At 44.4% G+C, this 7,871-nt stretch overlaps 1 protein-coding gene across 1 annotated transcript in view; it reads left to right on the top strand.

The window, feature by feature from the left end:
- Window positions 1-501: 501 nt before the first annotated feature.
- The window catches only part of PPFIBP1 (PPFIB scaffold protein 1), a 137,118-nt gene continuing 129,748 nt past the window's right edge, over window positions 502-7,871 (top strand). Inside the window, exon 1 of the mRNA XM_075602819.1 lies at window positions 502-620. The gene's annotated coding sequence lies outside the window, so the exon portion shown is untranslated. The remainder of the gene's footprint in view (window positions 621-7,871) is intronic.

The raw sequence follows: 7,871 nt of genomic DNA, 5'->3' as shown, positions 1-7,871 counted from the left end.
CCATGTATCTGTAACCATGTATCTGTCATCATAACTCTGTGCACAGGACATACTTGAAAACAAGAGGTAACTCTCACTGTATTACGTCCTACATTTTATAAATAAACAACATACACACACACTCTGACAACTGTTTATATATTTTTTTAATTGATAATTTAAGGGGGCAAAAAAATGCCGTTTTAGCAATTATTATTGCAAAAAAAAAAAGTATTTGCATAACTCCAATCTCTCCCCCCCTGCTGGGAATGGCTGCTTTTCCTGCTGTCCTAATGCAAACATCAGGATAACCACCCCATGCACCCATCCTGATCCCACCCTGACATGCACTGGGAATGTGGGAATGGGCACTCCTTGATGGACATGTCCCCCCAACCAACCAGCGCCTGAGCCTGTGAGCCTGCCTCTCCCTCCCCCTCACTCTAACCAATGGCTGCAGCGCTGGGGGCGGGCTGGGGAGCGGAGGCTGACGTCAGTTTCAGTGCAGGAGGGGGAGAGTAGGGGGTACAGTGAGTGAGAGAAGAGGTGGTGGGTGGGGGGGGAGAGGTTGCTACTTTGTATTAAGGATACGCAGGGTCCCGGGAGCTTCCTGCCAGGGGGGCTGTGAGCACTGCAGTAAGGTAGGTGTTGCACTTTGCTTGGGGAAGGGGCATGTGAGCCCGGCTGCGGCTGCTGCCTCCTGCTTGGAGCTGCAGCTGCTGCTGTTTCAGACCATGATTCACTGACTCTCTCTCCGGCTGAAGTTGGGAGCTCCCACTTCTCAGCATTTTGCTGAAGCAAACTTTAGGAGTACTAGAAGTATGTGGTGCTCATGCAGGAGAGGGCAGCTCCGCAGGCTCACACTGAGACGTGTGTGCCATGTGTGCCATGTGTGCCATGTGCAGCTGGGCTAAGAAGAGTCATTACAGCTGTGTGTTTGCAGGGAGATCAGACCCTTCATTCTAGGGGAGATATCACAGGCTTACAAGCAACAAGAATATAATCCTTAACCAGTGGTCAAAGTGTGATCGGGGGTATGGTGTGAGTACTAGGGGGGTATGGTGTGAGTACTGGGGGGGGGGGGGTATGGTGTGAGTACTGGGGGGGGGGGGGTATGGTGTGAGTACTAGGGGGGGTATGGTGTGAGTACTGGGGGGGGGGTACGGTGTGAGTACTAGGGGGTGTATGGTGTGAGTACTAGGGGGTGTATGGTGTGAGTACTGGGGGGGGTATGGTGTGAGTACTGGTGGGGGGGTATGGTATGAGTACTGGGGGGGGTATGGTGTGAGTAATAGGGTGGGGGTATGGTGTGAGTACTAGGGGGGGTATGGTGTGAGTACAAGTGGGGGTATGGTGTGAGTACAAGTGGGGGTATGGTGTGAGTACTTGGGGGGGGTATGGTATGAGTACTGGGGGGGGGTATGGTGTGAGTAATAGGGTGGGGGTATGGTGTGAGTACTAGGGGGGGTATGGTGTGAGTACAAGTGGGGGTATGGTGTGAGTACTTGGGGGGGGTATGGGGTGAGTACTAGGGGGGGTATGGTGTGAGTACTAGGGGGGGTATGGTGTGAGTACTAGGGGGGGTATGGTGTGAGTACTAGGGGGGGTATGGTGTGAGTACTAGGGGGGGTATGGTGTGAGTACTAGGGGGGGTATGGTGTGAGTACTAGGGGGGGTATGGTGTGAGTACTAGGGGGGGTATGGTGTGAGTACTAGGGGGGGTATGGTGTGAGTACTAGGGGGGGTATGGTGTGAGTACTAGGGGGGGTATGGTGTGAGTACTAGGGGGGGTATGGTGTGAGTACTAGGGGGGGTATGGTGTGAGTACTAGGGGGGGTATGGTGTGAGAGTATTAGGGGGATATGGTGTGAGTATTAGGGTGGGTATGGTGTGAGTATTAGGGGGGTATGGTGTGAGTATTAGGGGGGGTATGGTGTGAGTATTAGGAGGGGTATGGTGTGAGTGTATTAGGGGGGGTATGGAGTATATATTTTTTATTTTATTAATAATAATAATATTATTTACAACCTCAAAGTGCCACTGCATTTTTGCTGAAAACATAGTAACACTTTCTATTTGTAGAGTAATTGATATTTTAGGAAGCTTCTCATGCTGTCTTCTGTTTCTATAAATATTTCTAATGTCTGGTTCTGCAAAGTTCACTGAACTTACAATTGGTTTACAGTATCAGTACTTTTTTTTGTGTGAAGCCCCTGAGTACTATCCTTGTGAGTGTTTCAGAAGATATATGTATAGTGGGGAGAATAATTGCTGCCTGGGAAATGGGAAATCTCCCCCACCCCCCCAGAAAATGTTTATGCTTTTATTACCATCCTGTTGCAGTGGGAGAAAAAAAAAAAAAAGAAGTAAAAAGGCTATTTGTGAGTGTTGTTGGGGGCGCTTTTCTGATGGAAACTAAGGGTTGTGCAATAAAAAAAATAAGTCACATGAACAAAGTCTTCTCTATGCTTTGTGTGAACAATTCCTTCCTTGTTTGGTGAAACCTCTGCAAACTCATCAAAACATCTGGATGGTGCAGTGTGAGATTCTATGTCAGAATGCCCTGACACAGCAAGCTGGGGCAGGCAGCACACACCTGATCACCATCACAAAGGCAGGAAGCCCCTATCTGTATTTACCTGCACGTTTTATTACACTGCCCCCTGTTTCCTGTGTTCCCAGAATCCCATATACACATATATTTTTTTAATTTTTATTATTTTTGTGCCATTCTGGATGAGGCTCTGATTTCTAACCTCCTGTATTCTTGTCGCTGTCCTGAGCGTTTCTGTGCCAGGTTTGGTCTGTAACTGCTGTAGGATGAGTCAAGTTCCATTAACAGTTTGTCATGAAAAGAAATACCCAGAGCCGCCTCAATGGGGGACCTGGGATGTCCCAGTCTGGTCTTTTAAAGCCACCTTGATTTATGGCTGACGAGACTACAAAGAAAGTGTAAACGAAATAGCTATATTAGTAAGACCTAAGCTTTAGATCTAGATCCCCAGTGAGGTTACATCAGAATACAGATTTACCTTGTGGGAGTTTTTTTAAAAATATTTATAAACGTGGCAACATATTCCACAGCGCACTGCAAAAGTGTTGTTTTTTTTTATTAAGGTAACGCATTATCGTGTATATTTTGATATGAGATACTTTTGCTGACTTATCATTTTTGTTATGTCATTAAGGATACTGCATCGGTTAAAAAAAAAAACACATTTAAAGATCCTTTTTGCGTTGGACGAACTTGGCCTTGTTAGCATGCTCGCTGCTTGTGATCCCTAGCAAGTCTCTATTTTGCTGCTTCTCAGGCAAAAACATTTTGGGGTAGGAACTTATGCCTGAACTATTTATTATGGGTTATACAAGGCAGTTTTTTACCTGATAAATAACATTATAAGTTGGAGTTCTGTGGCGTGTGGCCCATATGAAAAACCTTTTTCATGCTGCAGAGGTTTGCAATGTATTTGTCCTTCAGTATGTTGCAGGTTTATAAAGATCCTTGTGTACTTTATTACAGTAAAATCACATTTGCTAAATGATATATTCTTGGACACCGTGTCTGGGGAAAAACAGACGTTTGCCCCCATCACAGCGAGGATTTTGTATCCGGTCGCTTTAGAAGTTTAATAGCGAGGTGGAGCACAGCTGTCCTTGGATGTCTCAGATTATCATCCCCCAAATGTTATGACTTGGAAATGTAACCCTATATGCATACTGTATTTCGCTGTAAATGTTCATTATGAATCACTGGGGGGAAAACAGTTTAATGAGATCTGGGAAAATCTCACTTAATTTCCCCTTGTATGGTAGTTGAAAGTTCTAGGGATTAACTCCATTCTAGGGCCGAGATTCACTAAAGGCTGCTATGCTTAAACACATTAAAATGAAGGGGGATAAAGGCCTGTTACAGCATAAAGTAGTGCCTTTTAGTGAATCTGGGCCTAGGGTATATCTATCAACGTCTTGCTGCATAGACACACAACTCAGACTATTGCCTGGTCTGCCCAGTTGATATAATGTAGAGTGTGCCAGTCCCTGGGCTCACACCCACACTAATAACACATGTGCCAGCCTATCCCGAGTGGAGTCTGCTGATTCTTTGCAAGGGAGGCAAAATCAATGGCACCAACTGTGACCTTGATGTAAGGCCTGGGGGACGCACACCCCTCTCTCTCCGTGTGTGTGTGTGTGTGTGTGTGTGTGTGTGTGTGTGTGTGTGTGTGTGTGTGTGTGTGTATAATCTATACTGTGTATATATAAATTACTGTGCAATATATTGTGAAGTCGTCTTTCCTGTGCTCCAACAAATTGATGTTAATCCCTTCGCTGCCAGGGGCAAAGCCACAATCCCCGGAGAGACACCGCAGCTGAATATTTGGGGGACAGTCTGGGTGTTTTTGTAGCTGCAGAAGCAAGCACACAACATTTTGGGTAAACTGGGGAGTTCCCCGAGGGTCGTGCGACTGCAAACTTTCTCTGTAACACTGCCCACCCACCCCCAGTGCAAGCAACGTGTTTGAGAGAGAAAAAGGGGGGATTGCGGGTTTATATCTCCCTGTACAAGGGGAAGACGCTTGACCGCATATTGAATAGAAGCCTTCGACTCTCAAACATTGAGCAGTTGCTGCCGTTCCCGGCATCGCTTTTGTACGAGCAGATGGCGGATTGAATGGACAGTTTCTACTATAACTTGACAGGTTTACAGCGGATACAAACTCGCACATTCTGGAGAATAAAGTGTACCCTTCTGTATATAGTTAGTACTGAAATAAAATACTGACGCTCTTTTTTTGTATTTCACACTACATACGGTAGATGTGCTGTGAACTTAAACCTGACACATATATTTTTAAAAAGCGCTTGCTCCCACAAATCATTTTTTGGGGTCCCCAACTCCTGGCCTCTTCCCCTACCGGATTTAAATATCCCCCAGGGGAAACAATATGGCTGCCAAACCTGAGGCCAATATGAAGCTGTAACATCAGTTGTGGCTTCCTATTGGCCGCCCATTTTTAAACACCAGTAAGGCCTCGGATATAGGGGGCCGCGCGTGCGCCGGAAAGCATGGCGTTGCGCGTGCCTGTCGCTGGATTGATCTATGGTCTTTGAGTTTTCGACGACGCGCGCGGCTGGGAGGCGTGGCGGAGAAATGGCCGTGACGAGGCTGGTTCGCCCTCATTGGCTGTACCGCTCATGGGACCCAGCCGTCGTGCGACCAAGACGAAATGTTTCGGTCGGCTCAAAATTGCTCACTATGGCCGGCCCGATAAAGCTGCTGCACTTTGTTCGCGCCGCGCGCACTATAAATGGGGCCTAAGGCTACGCTTATAGTGCCCGCGACGGAGACGTCGGGCTGCGGTCGCTGGAAAAATCAAATTGAGATGACTTCCGGCGATCGCGACCAAGCCGTCGCTCCGTCGCTTCACGCTTACTATAAGCCCACGCGACGGCGGCAATGCATTTGTTTTGACGCGACGTCACCGGCACTATAAGCGCAGCCTAAGTATCTCGTGAAGCGTAGAGGTCCCCAGGACTGAAATGAGGGCGGTTCTGCTCCGGCAGAGACACTGGTTCCAATCCTGGAAAATAAATGAAACAAGGAGGCAAGTTGGGGAAGATTTCTAACAACTTTGGGCCTACCCTCTTGTAGCATGACATTTAACCCAAAAGGCATGATATCGCTTTAAACTGCACATAAAGTACTGTTTTGTTGTTTGACGTGAGGGTACAAGGCTGTATTTAGATTCCCCCCCCCCCCAAACTTTTTAATTGTTTTTATTTCTTTTTTTTAAAAAATGTTAAACACAATCGATTTAAAAAAAAAAAAAAAGTTTTAATTAAAAAAAAAAATGGATTTGTTTTACAAAGCACATTTCCATTTCTGCTTTCTAAACATGTTGTATAAATATTTCTAAAATACTTGGCTAAAATAGCTTTTCTATGATGTTTAACAAAATTTAAAAAAAAAAAAATGTTTTTGGCAGACACGGTAAAAATACGTATTCCACACCACCTCGACCACTGGAATCAATATCCTCCCCTCCTTACCGCTCTGTAATTATTTGCTGCCGGATTTCTGTGAGACCTGTTAAACCAGGGATGGCCAACTGCAATCCTCAAGGGCCACCAACAGGTCAGGTTTTGAGGATATCCCTGCTTCAGCACAGGTGCCTCAGTCCAAGTCCTTTAAGGACTGGAGTTGTCCACCCCTTGGGTAATGCAATAATTAATGGGATCGTCATAATCCTGAATAATTGCTTCTAATTAAACATTATTATTTTATTATTATTATACACGTTGGACAGTACCAGGAATTTGTGGCCCGGGATTGAACGTGTTTGGCTTCTAAGAGCGCTGCCGTTTGTCCCTGAAACGGTTAACCCTGCAGTATTCCTGTAGTAGGTTTAAGCGGCTGCATTCCTTTCAAATACTATTCATTCTTCCATAACAATTCATAACCTTGCAGCGAAAATAAATGTCTGAGGGAGTTTTGTTTCTTATCTTTTCCTGGAGCGTCCAGAAACGTCGCTTCCCTTTTTTTTGGGTTCTGGCCGTTTTTGACTTGTGATTGACGTGTGATTTCTTGGCTTTTTGCTGCTCTCATTTTAATATTCAAGTCTGAATTTAAGAGGAAGTTTTGGAGATGTGACTCCTAGTTTTTGAATTTGAAGAGTACAATTTGAAGAGTACAAACGTGTCATTCTCCTTCCAGCCCCTTCCCCCATATCCAATATTCAGAGGTTCTCTGCGTGGAAAAAAAATCTTTAGAAGTCAGTGTTTTTTGTTTTTATTTATAAAAAAGACTATTTTGCTAAATATGCTAATCTTTTTATTTGCTTTGATACTCTAAAAAGATCACATGGGAGCACATTCACATCTCGCAGGTCTGCAACCCTGTCTTTCCCCATTATCACTTGGCAGCCAATGCTTCTACTGCAGCCAGGGATTCTGGGTAATGACATGCAAATGATCACTTTCGCTTGAAATCCATTTTAACATGGACCCTTATGCCTGCCGCATTACACAACTTGGGTTCAAGACGTGCATGGCCAGTAAAGAAAGCTACACGGACTGTTTCCACCTTCTTAGTTCAGTGGGAGGCTGGCGATACTGGCGGGAATAGGTTTCAACCACACATTATGTAAATTATGTTGGTTAAAAAAGTGACAGAGGATTAGAAAAAAAATACATTTATTGGAATTTTGAGGAAAGAAAAAGCACCTGATGGGGATATTTCAGTGAAAATGTGTACTACTTGGTTCCCCAAAGTTTCACCAGCAAAATGTACTGTAAGTTATAAATTAATATCTAATTTTAGGTTTCTGACAGTGTTCCAGGTGTGTGCATAATCAGTCATGTTCTTCTCACAGGGTATAAGGGGAAAGCAAAAAATCAGCATAAGTGTAAAAAAAAAATGCTAATTTGTACCAATTCTGAGTATGTAGCTGGCTTTCAGAAATATGAATGAAGAATGAGTAGAGAATTATGCATTTTGCAAAATACGCTATAATAAAGGCTTTTTATTTACTTTTCCTTTATTTTGCAGACCACCCCAAGTTCCCAGGGGTCCCTAATATTATTATTATTATTATTATTATTATTATTATTATTATTATACACGTGTGTTTTGTGTAGGTATAAATGTGTTGTGTAGTATACTTGTGCTTAATTTTATTTAACATTAAAATGTGTATAGTGGGCCTGTCACTGACTGAGCCACTGATTGAGCCACCTTTATGGTGAAGCAGGGATATCCTTAAAACCTGACTTGTTGGTGGCCCTTGTGAACTGGAGTTGGCCGCCTCTGCCCTGTTGTATATAGGCCTTTTGTGTTACTATTGGTGTCATGAAAGTAATGAAGTCGTAGGCAGCCATTTTATTCTCCCCTA

Source organism: Ascaphus truei, chromosome 5, assembly GCF_040206685.1.
Source record: "Ascaphus truei isolate aAscTru1 chromosome 5, aAscTru1.hap1, whole genome shotgun sequence".
Lineage (NCBI taxonomy): Eukaryota > Metazoa > Chordata > Amphibia > Anura > Ascaphidae > Ascaphus > Ascaphus truei.
Note: the sequence above shows the minus strand (reverse complement) of the source record. Positions and strands in the feature narration are given on the sequence as shown.